The 14,056-nt window shown below is 44.1% G+C and overlaps 9 non-coding genes across 9 annotated transcripts; 8 read left to right on the top strand and 1 right to left on the bottom strand.

Annotated features, from left to right (window-relative positions):
* The first annotated feature begins 5,981 nt into the window (after window positions 1-5,981).
* On the top strand, window positions 5,982-6,063 carry TRNAS-CGA. The gene has a single exon. It is a non-coding gene; the product is annotated as a tRNA-Ser (tRNA).
* Window positions 6,064-8,179: 2,116 nt separating this feature from the next.
* On the top strand, window positions 8,180-8,261 carry TRNAS-CGA. Its single transcript has one exon. It is a non-coding gene; the product is annotated as a tRNA-Ser (tRNA).
* A 197-nt stretch (window positions 8,262-8,458) lies between these two features.
* Window positions 8,459-8,540, top strand: TRNAS-CGA. Its single transcript has one exon. It is a non-coding gene; the product is annotated as a tRNA-Ser (tRNA).
* Window positions 8,541-8,771: 231 nt separating this feature from the next.
* Window positions 8,772-8,853, top strand: TRNAS-CGA. The gene has a single exon. It is a non-coding gene; the product is annotated as a tRNA-Ser (tRNA).
* Window positions 8,854-9,353: 500 nt separating this feature from the next.
* On the top strand, window positions 9,354-9,435 carry TRNAS-CGA. The gene has a single exon. It is a non-coding gene; the product is annotated as a tRNA-Ser (tRNA).
* A 706-nt stretch (window positions 9,436-10,141) lies between these two features.
* TRNAS-UGA lies at window positions 10,142-10,223 on the top strand. Its single transcript has one exon. It is a non-coding gene; the product is annotated as a tRNA-Ser (tRNA).
* Window positions 10,224-13,538: 3,315 nt separating this feature from the next.
* Window positions 13,539-13,612, bottom strand: TRNAI-AAU. The gene has a single exon. It is a non-coding gene; the product is annotated as a tRNA-Ile (tRNA).
* Window positions 13,613-13,760: 148 nt separating this feature from the next.
* TRNAW-CCA lies at window positions 13,761-13,832 on the top strand. The gene has a single exon. It is a non-coding gene; the product is annotated as a tRNA-Trp (tRNA).
* A 115-nt stretch (window positions 13,833-13,947) lies between these two features.
* TRNAS-UGA lies at window positions 13,948-14,029 on the top strand. Its single transcript has one exon. It is a non-coding gene; the product is annotated as a tRNA-Ser (tRNA).
* Window positions 14,030-14,056: the final 27 nt, after the last annotated feature.

Here is a 14,056-nt window from a genome sequence, read left to right as displayed (position 1 = left end):
TCACCTCCACATTCCAAAGATCCCTCCATCTCCACATTCCAAAGATCCCTTTACCACCACAATGCAAAGATCCCTCCACCTTCCCAAGATCCCTCCACCTTCCCAAGATTCCCTCACCCCCACATTTCAAAAACGCCTTCACCTCCAGATTTCAAAGATCCCTTCACCTCCACACTTCAAAGATCCCTTTACCTCCACATTCCAAAGATCCCTCTCCCACCACATGCACAAGATCACTTCATCTCTACATTCCACAGATCCCTCCAATTCCAAAATCCCAAGATCCCTTCACCTCCATGGTTCAAGGATCCCCTCACCCCCACATTTCAAAGGCCCCTTCACCTCCATATTCCAAAAAGTGCTTCACCTCCGCGTTCCAAAGATCACTTCACCTAAACATTCCAAAGATCCCTTCACCTGCACATTCCAAAGATCCTTCCATCCCTATATTCCAAAGATCCCTTAACCTCCACATTCCAAAGGTCCCTTTACCTCCATGTTCCATGGATCCCTTCACCTCCAAGTTCCAAAGATCTCTTCACAACCATATTTCAAAGATCCCTTTACTTCCACGTTCCAAAGATCCTTCCATTTCCATATTTCAAAGACCCCTTCACCTCCACATTCCAAAGATCCCTCCACCTCCACATTCCAAAGATCCCTCCACCTCCACATTTCAAAGACCCCTTCACCTCCACATTCCAAAGATCCCTCCACTTCCACATTCCAAAGATCCCTTTACCTTTTACTTTCAAGAGATCCCTCCTCCACAATCCAAAGGTCCCCTCCCCTCCACATTCCAGAACTCCAAATTCCAAATATGCCTTCACCTCCACATTTCAAACATCCCTCCACCTGAAAATTCCAAATATCCTTTAACCCCAACATTGCAAAGATCCCTCCACCCCTAATTTAAGGGCCATGTGTGAGTATAACATAATGCTTAGGGTTAAAAATATTATTTATTACATACAAGATTAAAAATTTGTTTTTAAACAATAATTCCGGCATGGAAATAACATGTATGACTGTCAACTACAATCTATGCAGATAGTCTTAATATGGGTAGCGGTGCATATAGAGTTTGTAAACATCAGGTATTAGTGTAAAGGCTTGTATATAATATATCTTCTTTGGAATCATCGGTGGTATTTTGGATACAAAGTATTAGTAATTAGGCCTTGTAACTGCTGTGTAATTGAGAGGGGAAACATGGTTCTCTGATTAAGGATGGAGGGATCTTTGGAATGTAGCCACCAATTGGCAGTATGTGTTTTTGTTTAGATGTTTGAAACGGCATATATACAAGGTTATTCACAAAAGGGTGAAGAGTTTGAAGAAGGCAGGAGAAGGGAACAATCTTGATAGTCGTATCATGCCCCTCACTATCCTTCCAAAAGGTGACAGAACACATGAAAGGCTTGCCTTCGCTCCAGGTTTTATTGCTCTGAGGCTTGGCAAAGAGGTTGTGCCTCGAAACCCGTAGCCATTCGATTGAGAGACTCCACCTCTACCCCCTCCAAACCTTTTGCATTTGCCAACGTTCAGCACATCCCAGAGCCATCAGTGGACACACTGCGCCTGGTGCCGCATAGCCATCCGCGGCTCCTTTCCACCCTCTCTCTCTCTTTCTCCCCACGCTGCTGCGGCTCGGCCTGGCCAGCCGAGTACACGGTTTGCTCCACTGTCCCACACTGCTCCCCGACCTACCACCCCTGGAGCCATCCACCCCTTGAGCCAGTTGTTTTTCAAGGACCGTGCATTTCAAAGCCAGAGGATCCACAGACACACCAGCTGTCTCCTAAACAGTGAGTTTATTATACTTTTCATACACTAATAGACACTAGAACCCCCAGGGTAGTAGCGCTCCTAAAAGTTAATTTGTATATTGCCTTCGCTTCACAGCATTCATGGGTATGGCATCTCAAGGCAGCCAGTCTGCACACCAAGTTTCTTAGACATACACTTTAAAATAAAAAAAATCAGTGCTGATGTAAGCACTGTGTTATGTTCATGTCAAATTGTATATGTCTTAGAGATTTGGATAATTGTGTTCCTGTAATAATAAAACATGTTTTTTTTTATGTTAGAAATTACAAAATCCAAAAATCGAGAAAGCAGAGATCTTGGAATACACAGTTCAGTTTCTCCAGTCCGTGATGAAGCCCTCTGAGATGTCACAAGATAACTTCAGCCAGGAATACCAGTCCGGCTTCCAGCATTGCCTTCAAACCACATTGCACTTAATAAACTCCAGCCAGCAAACGTCTTATGTAAGCAAGGACTTCCTCTTTCAACAGTTATCGCGAAGCCACCCTGAATTGTCCTCATCATTGGACCACCAATGCCACACACTCCATGGGCTATCAACCAAATTTGATCATAAGGCATCTACACAATTTGACTGCTCAATCAACTCCCCAGGAGACCAAAATCATAATCTAGTTAATGCTCAAAATGTACTATCTTCTGACCAACAGTGGAGCTCATGGAGACCATGGGTCTAAGAGAACTATTTAGTGACCCTCTCGGGTTGGAATATGTACTCTTATAAAACAGGACACCATGGTCTGGTTTTCTTAATTACTTTTCCTTGTGATGTTCTGGAAAAAGAAAACCATGGTGATTATTTTTGTTTTCAGAGTAATTGTTCTGAGCAGTTTCTTGTTTCGATGTAATTAGTATCTCAAGGTGAAATATTATTTTACTAAATGTTCCATTACAGCTTGGAGCTGGATCTATTGGAAGCCCCACTCTTTGCATGGCCATCGCTGCCAGTAGACAGGCACTTCAAACGGTGATTCAACGTGTATAGTGATCCAAAGGAGCAACACTGAAAATGAGGGATGCGCCGATACCAGTTCAGACACCAGTGCCGATACTTGGCATTTTCATGAGAACTAACGGGGTTGTAGCGGTTGCAGCTGGGACCTGGCTCTGGCTCTCCACCACTGTCCTGAAATCATTAGTCTGTATTGTTTTAGAAAAACTGTCACATGACAATAAACAAAAATGTATCAGTACTTGTATCTGTGAGTACTTGGACAAATATCAGTACTTGTACTCGCAACAATGGTATCGGTGCATTCCATTATATATGTTTATAAAAACAAAATCATACATTAAAAAAGAGATGTACAAATCCCAGGAGCTCCGTGTGCTCCTTACAAATGACAGCTGCCTCCTAACTTTTGATTTTTTCTCTAGTCTAGTCTTGGAGCTGGAAAAGTATTGGTACTTGTACTTGTACCGAGTACGGTACTTGATATTGGTGCATCCCTACTGAAAATCTTAATGAGCTCTGGTAAATTAACCCCTTCGTGACGGGAGACGTACACTGTACGTCCAGCCACAAAGGGACCAAATGACTCGTCACGTACACTGTACGTGACGAGTTATTTGCTGCACTAGAAGGCTGCTAACCGCTGAGAATCAGCGGTTACCATTCAGTAATGGATGTCTAACTATCTAGAGATCAATTACTGAAAGGGTTAACCTTTTTCAGACACCCGATACCTTAATATCGGGTGTCTGAGAGTCACAGCAGAGCGGACACACATGCTGGCTTTTGCCGGCATTCTGACAGCTCGTATAGATCGAGAGAGATATCTCTCTCCAGCTATACTGGCTTTTTTTTTTTTAATCTTTTGACTGTCAAGAATAGATACATAATGTAATGTAATAGACACATAATGTACCTATTCTTGAAAGTAGAATATTTCAGTTTTCTGAAACATTCAGTTTTTTTAGCTGTGCTGGTTTTGTTAAAAAAATACTACAAATCAAAACTGGGAAAAAAGTGTTTTTTTTACGCTTTTTCCTCTTTTTTTATATTTTATTTGTCCTAAGTGAGGCGTTAGACACACATATGTGATATAAATATATAGCCCTATCTGTCCTCTAAAAAACAATATATAATATGTGTGGGTGCACTTTGTAAAAAAGTATATTACTGACGTGGAAGAATCACACAGCAAAAATTTCAAAAGTGTGTCAGTCCTTTACGAACAGAAACCAAAAAAAAGCTCAGTCATGAAGGGGTTAAAGTCCAGAATCTGGCAATCATGGAATGAATGTTCGCTCTATTCTAGGCTATTAACTTGCATTCACTTGACTGTAAAGTGAAGCTGTTGCTAGGCCATGGACATCCAAATATGTCCATATGTTCCATGTTCTTTGCAAGCAGTAAAAAAGTTTCAAAAGGCCTTGCTTGGCCTTGTGGCAAATCCGGGCCTGTATGTAGACATGTAAGCGTAAAGAAATTTTGCTTCTTTTTGGATTTTATTTTGTTTTTTTTCGCCATTGGGTTCCGAAATTTTATTCGGTTCGGGTTTCGGATTCGGACAAACACCCGTACCAACGGATTTTTGTTGATTTGGAGTTTTGTCCGATTCCGAATGCACAAGTCTAGAAGACACTGTGTGTTTTCTCCAACCACTAACTCTAACCCACAAAGGGAGGTCACATGACCGTGGCTGTAATGCAATCCCCATCAGCTAGAAACCACAAACTGACCAAAAACAGTCACCTGCCTGATTCAGTTTCGTTTTCAAACGAAGTTCGGACGGGATACAAATTTTCTGAAATGAAAATTCGGATTCGGTTGCATTCAAAGCACCTGATTGGCCAAAACGGTCACATGGTTGATTCAGTTCCTTTATTGAACGAACTTCGAAATTACGGAAACGAAAATTTGGATTCAGACCCATTCGGCTGTATACGAATGTACGGATTTTGGAACATTGGTACAAATTTTCATTCGGAACAAAACAAATTGCACATGTCCACCACTAAACAAATGCATCAGAAATGTTCGTTATCGGAAATTCCTATTCGTTTGCATTCGTCCTTTCTGCGTTTCGGAGATTCAGATTATATCTGAATCGCACAATAACGAAAATTCGTCTGAATAACAAATTTTTCTGAAACAAATTGCACATGTCTAAAACGGAGTCACTGCTGGGATCTACAAATCCCATGAGGCATTGCAAGATTCTCACAGCCACGGGCATGATAACCAGAGACAGATGCCTCTTGGGATTTGTAGTTTCACCACAACTGGAGGGACAGAGGTTCCCCACCCTTGTTATAGAACAAACATAACCAACATGGATGTACAAAATCTGCAGAGAGTAATAGAAATAGTTGTAAATGAAGTTCATAAATGTACTTAAAAAGGACCTTGTGAACGACACATTCTGATATCTGAAATCTGAGCATATATCTGTGTACTCCAAAGGTTTGGGTCGCCCCTCACACATCTAAAACAAATTGTTTGGCCTATATATTAATTTCTTGGAAGCACATATTAAAGTGAAATTAAGGCCTCATTCACACTGTAATCGGCCGGCACGTACAGCTCTGTGCTGCGTGCACGGCCATATCAGGCAGCTCCCGGGAAGGACAGGTGCTGTGTGTGATTAGTACGCAGCCCCGTCCTTCTCTATGGGACTACGCAGCCGTACGCCCCCCTACGCTCACCTCAAGTGCAGGTCCGTAGGGGTGCGTGAGTCCTGGCTTGTCAGCGTACGATTATGCTCACCCGCACCTGCACAGACATGCAGGGCGGGTGAGCATAGGGGGCCGTACAACCGCGTAGTCCCATAGAGAAGGACGAGGGCTGCGTACTAATCACACGCAGCACCTGTCCTTCCCGCGAGCTGCTCGATACGGTCGTGCACGCAGCACGGAGCTGTACGTGCCGGCCGATTACATTGTGAATGAGCCCTTCACCAAGCACCAGTGCAGGTCACACGCAATAATGCTACATGTTTGATACAATTTTCTGTTTTTACTGTGCTCATTATGACTAAACACAGCGGTATGGCGGAACATGTGGCTATTGCCACTTTCTCCCATGTGACAGCACTGGTGCTTGGTGGTTGGCTGCATTGGCATTGAGTGCAATCAAAAGGAAGGAATAGTCAGAGCTGTGCTAGATGTGTATCATGAAAATTTTATTTTTTTGGCACTGTGACATGGCTGTGATGGCCGAGTGGTTAAGGCGTTGGACTCGAAATCCAATAGGGTTTCCCTGTGCAGGTTCAAATCCTGCTCACAGCGAGTAAGTTTTAAAGCTATTCAGGTTGGTGAAAAAAATGACCATATCCCATTTGCTCTACATTCCCCACATGACAACACTGGTGCTTTGTGATTGGCTGCTCAAGCATCTAGTGCCATCTAATATGGGGAGGGGGAGGCCTGAAGAGCAAATATGGAGCCCTATATTAGCTGAGAGTTACGAAAAGCGTACTTTTGGGCATCTTGCATACCACTGCGATGGCCGAATGGTTAAGGTGGTGGGTATGAAATCCAATAGGGTTTCCCTGTGCAGGTGCAATTACTGTTCCCAGCGAACACATTTAGTTAAGTAGCAAAATTAACAAATGGAGTTTGTTCCACTTTCTCCCACGTGGCAGCACTGGTGCATTATGATTGGCTGCTTAGGCATCTAGTGCAGACAAATGGGGCATGGAGAAATATTTTTCAGCCCTGTTGAGAGTTATGAAAATGGAATTCTTTCATTTACCATAGCTCGTTAAGGTTTTCAGTTTTGCCCCTTCCGATTTCCACTCACTTTGAATCACCGTTTCAAGTGTCTGTCTACTAGCAGCGATGGCCATGCAAGGAGTGGGGCATCCAATAGATCCAGAACCAAGCTGGAATGTAGAAGTTAGCTGGGAAAATAATATTTTGTCTTGAGATACATAGTCTCCATGAGCTCCACTGTTGGTCAGAAGATAGTACAATTTGAGCATTAACTAGCTTATGATTTTGGTCTCCTGGGGGGTTAGATTGAGCAGTCAAATTGTGTAGATGCCTTCTACCGTGCATAGAATATACTCAGTTATATCTAAGCAATGCTGGAGATGCGGCCACGAAGAGGGAAATATGCTACACATTTGGTGGTCATGTGAACAGATTAGACCATATTGGGAAACCATAGTTAATATAGGTGAGAAGTTTATTGAGATAAACTGGTCAGTAACACCAGAAATAGCTATGCTTTCAATTACACCGGGAGATATTCGCAAGGGTAAAAGAGGCCTAATGCAACATCTTTTAGTGGCAGCCAGAACTGTGATACCACGGTATTGGAGATCCTCATCGATGCCGCAGATTAGAGAGTGGGTCGGCGAAGTTAATTTTATTATGAGGATGGAGGAACTTATGTCTCGACTGTTAGATAGATATCCGGAATTCTGTGAAATTTGGAGCCCTTGGAAAGATTTCTTAACAAATAGTACATTGCAGCAACTCCTATGAGATGAGGTGAAAGGAGTAGAAATATGTTGGAAAGGAAGAATAATATATGAGGAAAAGGGGGGAATAAAAGGGAAAAAATATACAATTAGACATTGGTGTTTTGTTTTTGTTTTTGTGTGTGGGGGGGGCTTGTGGTTTTTTTTCTTTGGGGGGGGGGTTGATTTGGTATGAGATAAGTGAGCTAAGGTAAATGGGAAATGAAAAATTCTGTAGCCACCGCTTCCCTCCAATAAATAGTAAGGCGTAACAAGTAAATGGAAATGGCAAAGTGAGGAAATTTGGATGGTTATGTTAACATGTATGTAAGAATGAAATATATATAGTGTGGGATGTTGTAAGTTGTGGTGACGATGAGAAGTTAAATTTGTATGTAAAGGAGATATGTGTATGTTGATGCCTTGTTATATTTTTTTTCTTATTTTGTATGAATATTTTGTATAAATAATAAAAAGATATTAAGCAAAACAATGTAAGTGATAGCCCATGGAGTGTAAGACATTGGTGGTCCAATGATGAAGACAATTCAGGATGGTTTTGCGATAACTGTTGGAAGAGGAAGTTCTTGTTTACATAAGACGTTTGCTGGCTGGAGTTTATTAAGTGCAATGTGGATGAAGGCAGTGCCTGAAGCAAATAAAGCCCTGTGTGGGCTGGAGATCCTACATTTTTATTTTTTTTTAGAATTTTAAAAACATTCAGAAAATAAACAAATATGATTTGCACCACTTCATCGCATGTGACAACACTTGTGCTTCATTATTGGCTGCTTAGGTATCTAATGCATTCAAAGGGGGGTACGGAGAGGCAATATTCAGTGTGAGCTGAGGATCCTGGAAAGTGTATTTTTTTGGCATCGATAGCACAGATGGTCCAAGGGTGGGGAAAATTGTATTTTTTTGGCACAACTCATACAGCTGTGATGGCCGAGTGGTTAAGGCGTTGGACTCGAAATCCAATAGGGTTTCCCTGCGCAGGTTCAAATCCTGCTCACAGCGAGTGAATTTTAAAAGCATTCAGTTTAGTGGAAAAATAAATAAGATTCGCCCCACTTCCTCCCATGTGACAACACTAGTGCTTCATTATTGGCTGCCCAAGTATCAAATACATTCAAAGGTGGGTATGTAGAGACAATGTTCAGCTTGTTGTGAGTGGAAAATCCTGGAAATTGTATTTTTTTGGCCTTGATAGCACAGCTCCATTGGCCGAGCGGTTAAGGCGTTGGACTCGAAATCCAATGGGGTTTCCCCGTGCAGGTTCAAAACCTGCTCACAGCGTGTGAATTTTAAAGGCATTCAGATTAGTGGGAAAGTAAATATGACTCCTCCCATGTGATGCTTACTTAATGGCTGCTCAAGTATAAAATACATTCAAAGGTGGGTATGTAGAGGCATGAATGTTCAGGTACCAAGTGCAGTCCAATAGAGAGGGGGGCGTGGAGAAGGAATCTTTAGCGATGAGTGATCTGGAGATACTGGAAATTGTATTTTTTTGAGACACTTCACACAGCTGTGATGGCCGAGTGGTTAAGGCGTTGGACTCGAAATCCAATAGGGTTTCCCTGCGCAGGTTCAAATCCTGCTTACAGCGTAAGAATTTTAAAAACATTCAGTTTGGTGGGAAAATAAACAAATATGATTCGCACCACTTCCTCGCATGTGACACCAATGCTGCTTCATAATTGGCTGTTCAGGTATCAAGTGCATTCCAAGAGAGGGGGGCCGTGGAGAAGGAATGTTTAGAGATGTGGGATCTGGGGATACTGGAAATTGTATTTTTTTGGCGCAGTTCATACAGCTGTGATGGCCGAGTGGTTAAGGCATTGGACTGGAAATCCAAAATGTACAAACCCTGCTCACAGTGTGTGAATTTTAAAAGCATTCAGTTTGGTTGGAAAATAAACAAATATGTTTGATGGGAAAATAAACAAATATGATTCGCACCACTTCCTCCCATGTGACACCACTTGTGCTTCATTATTGGCTGCTTAGATATTTAATGCATTTAAATGGTGGTTTCGAGAGGCAATGTTCAGCCCAGTGTGAGCTGAGGATCCTGGAAGTTGTATTTTTTTTGGCATGTTTAGTACAGCTGTGATGGCCGAGTGGTTAAGGCGTTGGACTCGAAATCCAATAGGGTTTCCCTGCGCAGGTTCAAATCCTGCTCACAGCGAGTTAGTTTTAAAGACATTCCACTTTAGTGTGAAAGTAAACAAATGTTATTCACTCCCCTTCCTCCCATGTGACGCCACTGATGCTTCATGATTGGCTGCTCAGGTATCAAGAACAGTCCAAGGTGGGGCAAGGGGGTGGAATATTTATACCTTTGTGTGATCTGGCGATTCTGGAAATTGTATTTCTTTGGCACTGTTTGCACTCACAGCGAGTGCATTTTAAGTATATGCAGGTCAGTGGGAAAATGTAGAAAGCACTTGATGTAAGAACTTGGTGAAAATGTAATGATTGTTAGCAAAAATCTACTTTTGAGACAAGTTTTTGTGTATTACACAGTAGGGCACTTATTGCTGGGGTGTCAATAACCATAAGTAATGCAGTGTATAGATCTGGTATGTAAGAGATTCTAAATTCGTATGTCTAGTGTTATTGCTTTTTCGAGGAGTGGTTTGCATAGCATATATAATTGATGTATCTTTTCATATTTCTATATTATACATTTGCGGATGCTAAAAAATATTTTGTTTTGAATCAGTGAAGGTAGACCCTATTGGACTGAAAAACGAACACATTAACACACACTTAGCCATCACAACCAAGGAACATTCATCTCTCAAAGTTATGCAGTCAACAACTAGACCTTGACACGCAGACAGGCTGCAAACCCACCTGTTTGATACATGTGGCCAAACAAAGCATGCACAGCTGTGATGGCCGAGTGGTTAAGGCGTTGGACTTGAAATCCAATGGGGTCTCCCCGCGCAGGTTCAAATCCTGCTCACAGCGAGCAAATTTTACCTCAAGAAATTTTTTATATTTTATTTACATTGTTTTGAGTTGGTTCTTAACATTACTAATTTTTATAATATCATTCATCCTGACACAGAAACTGAAGAATATTTACTTTAATTTTACATAAGAATATGCATGAGATCTTATATATCCAAGCAATATAGACAAGCACTAGAAACACACACACACACACAAAGGAAACCCTGCTCTGGCATGAGGGATAATGACAACAAACAACAGTCTGCAGTCACAGGTAAAAGAGAATGGAAAAACTTCTGAAATTATAAAGGAACTTCATGCAAACATCAATCAGCAGACACGTATCTGCAGTCATGTGGCCCTCACTAACCTCTGTGGATGCTGTTAGCAATGCAGATCATATGCTATAAACATGAGTGAAATAGGCGATCAGCCTCAATACGCCAGTATTGCTAAGTATCTACGAGACTGAAAGTAAGTAGGCAGAACACAGCTGCACATTGTAAAATACCACTGGGTTGGGGGGCGTGGCTAGCAACCGATGTGTGAGGGGGCGTGTTCCCTTCGAGCTCCATCCCTGACCCGCTGATATAAGGTGTTTAGCAGCCCTTATCTTGCCTTACCATGAAAGAAAAGAAGTCGAGGAAGTCTGCCAAAAACTCCTCATCAACTTCCAAGAATACTCAGCAATCCTCCTCGATCAATGGGTACTTCGAGCACTCCGATCGGCCGTAGGGAGCTCCTCGCGGCAAGATGGTGCCGGGTGCGAGTGTGTTTCCTGTTAAGCCTGAGTCCCCAGTCCTGTAACCTGTTTATGTTCCTGAGTCCTGTAACCTGTTTATGTTCCCGAGTCCTGTAACCTGTTTATGTTCCTGAGTCCTATAACCTGCTTCTGTACCCGAGTCTGGTAACCTGTTTATGTTCCTGAGTCCTGTTGCCCTGCTCCCCAGGGTTTCCTGCCCTGTTATTCCCTGTGTGGGTATTCTGTGGATTGCTCATAGTTTTGGTTACTTTATGTCATCATTTTGACATAAAGTGGCTGTGACATTTTGGCTGATGCAGGAAAGGGCACCCAGCTGCCGCACGCCGCACTGGATCAGAGAATCTGACTGCTCTTAAGGGGGAAGGATGAGAAGGGGCCGTGCCAGGCCAGGTTTTGGGAGAGACCAGGTAGCTTCAGGGGCGTAGATAAGGGGGGGGATAGGGGGGTTCAAGCCCCCCAGAGGGTCCTGGCAGTGGTGTTGTGAGAGGGGGCAGAAGCGGGGAAGAACATCCACAGACAGGCAGGGCCTTCTAAAGGGATGCCGGAGATGTCCGGTTTAATAAAACATCGGTGATGGCTGGAGGAGAGCTGTATTTTACGGACACCGATGTTTTATCAAACAGGGCATCCCAAGCATCCCTTCAGATGTACATATGCCTGCCTGGCCCTGGATGATCTGTACATGACTCAGTGCGGGCTCTGCAGGGGGTAGGGTGTCCTACCAGGATCAGAAGGATGGAGACAGAGCAGGCAATCAGGTAGCAGGGGCTGGGGAGGTGGGGGCGTTTGTATTATCTGTGAGTAGTGAATAAGGTTGCGGTTTATTCATATGTAAATAGCGCCACCCATTCATATGTAAATATCACAGTCCAGACTATTTTCAGTGGGGGGCCAGTAGCCCCTATCTTAATTTTGGTTGCCCCTATCTGCCTGACATCTTGTGTCCGGGTTTCTGCTGCCATGAAACCCGGACACAGCATTCAAAACCCGGACTGTCCGGGTGAATCCTGGACAGGTGGCAACCCTAGTAGTGAATATACTTCTGTTTTTATCCTTTGTGTTGCAAAGTCCAGAGTCTAGTGTGTTCCTAGGGGCCTGTGCACACCTAGAGAACACATCACCGCACGGCAATCGTGCACGATTCCGCACGGTCAGGAGTCGCCTAGGTGTGCACTGATTGCGCTCAGGGTGCCATTATTTTCTAAAGGCATCCCATTCGCGCCGGGCGGATTGCACGGTTTCCCGCCGCGATTCCGCCCATGATTCCAAACATGATCCCGGCTAAAACAGCTGCTCGCCGTGTACCTTTTTTCTGTGATTGTCGAGTGGATGTGTCACCATTGAAAAGAATGGGGCCGTACGGCAATCGCGGCCTGCATTGTGCAGGACCGCACAATCCCGGGACGCGCATTACCGCATTGCGTAGGCCTGCACCGGGCCTAATTCCCGAGTCAATTGCGTTCCTATGTCAAGTGCCAGTTGCGTTCCTATGTCAAGTGGCTTCAATTCAATTCAATTCAGTGGTTAAGGCGTTGGACTTGAAATCCAATGGGGTTTCCCCGCGCAGGTTCAAATCCTGCTCACAGCGCTTTCTTAATGTGTAGGGTGCCAGCCTGCGCTTTCTTGCTTGTGAATTGAAGCCAAGAGTTTTCATTCAGTCGCACAGGAAATTACGCTCTTCCATCGAATAGATCGGCCTATTTAAACCAGCTTGCCATATCCTTAGCTGCTGGATGATCTTCAGCAAGTTCCCTGTGTCCCTGTGCCTCTGCTGAATTCCTGTTTCCTGTGTTTGATCCGGATTGCTCTTGACCACCCCTGATTGCTGCCCGCCTCCTGACCTCGGCCTGTTTACTGGACTTCTCTCTGCCTTCTGTTTTGTACCTCGCTGCCCGGCTGGCTTGGACTCCTTGGCTTCCACCTGACTACGCTCCTGTCTCTTGCTCCAGTAGCCTGCTGCACGCTCGGTTTGACCTCGGCTCGACCTCGGCTCTACTTGACCTACTCCAGATCCAGATCCTGGACTTTCAGCACTGCACAGTGTCCGCATCATGCTTGGCACTCGTGCTACTCGTTGTCTCTCCACTCTGTTCCCATCCCAAAGGGCGAGGGACGCGAGCTGCAAGGGAAGCCTCCTCAACTATCGGTCTCCAACCAGGTAGGTGACACTTTGCGGGCTTTTTCTGTGAAATATTACCCTCTAAGGTGAATTCTTTGATTAACGTCGACTGGTGTCTCTCCTTTTCAAAATGAGGCCTAGTAAACAAGTGTACAAATACGGTGCAAATTCTGGCTTTTCTCAGTCAATGAAATACACACTAATGTCTATTTTTGTTTTGTATCAAAAGCTACCTGGTCTCTCCCAAAACCTGGCCTGGCACGGCCCCTTCTCATCCTTCCCCCTCAAGAGCAGTAAGATTCTCTGATCCAGTGCGGGGTGCGGCAGCTGTGTGCCCTTTCCTGCATCAGCCAAAATGTCAGTATTGCTATGTATGTAAAAGATTGAAAGTAAGTATTCGATGCAGGGATGTCCATGGTCAAATACCGCTGCATGAAGAAAGATATCATGGCCCGTACGGGGATCGAACTCGCGACCTTGGCGTTATTAGCATCACACTCTAACCAACTGAACTAACCGGCCAAAGGTTGCAGCTGTGTGTTGGACCTCTAAGGAATCACTCAGAGATAATCAAGACCGCCACAGCACAGGTCATAGAAATATGCTCAAAAGCTTCCAAATCGTCCAAAGTTTGCGCCCAAAGTTTGCGCCCAAAGTTTGCGCCCAGCTAGACCTCGTGGCGCAACGGTAGCGCGTCTGACTCCAGATCAGAAGGTTGCGTGTTCAAATCACGTCGGGGTCAGGTTCTTTTGGATGGCAAGCTACTAGCTTTCCATTGCTTACGCAGAGGAATCTTCTGGCATGTCATTAGATTGCAAGAAGGCCGGGGCCTCGAGCAGTGACTGCAAGGCTGTCGAGCTGTGATGGCCGAGTGGTTAAGGCGTTGGACTTGAAATCCAATGGGGTTTCCCCGCGCATGTTGAATTCCTGCTCACAGTGCTTTCTTAATGTGTAGGGTGCCAGCCT

The sequence above is a fragment of the Nanorana parkeri genome, unplaced genomic scaffold (genome assembly GCF_000935625.1).
Source record: "Nanorana parkeri isolate BGI_ZX_2015 unplaced genomic scaffold, ASM93562v1 scaffold784, whole genome shotgun sequence".
In the NCBI taxonomy this organism is placed as follows: Eukaryota; Metazoa; Chordata; class Amphibia; order Anura; family Dicroglossidae; genus Nanorana; species Nanorana parkeri.
The sequence above is the reverse complement of the archived record's forward strand: the minus strand, read 5'-3'. Positions and strand labels throughout refer to the sequence as shown.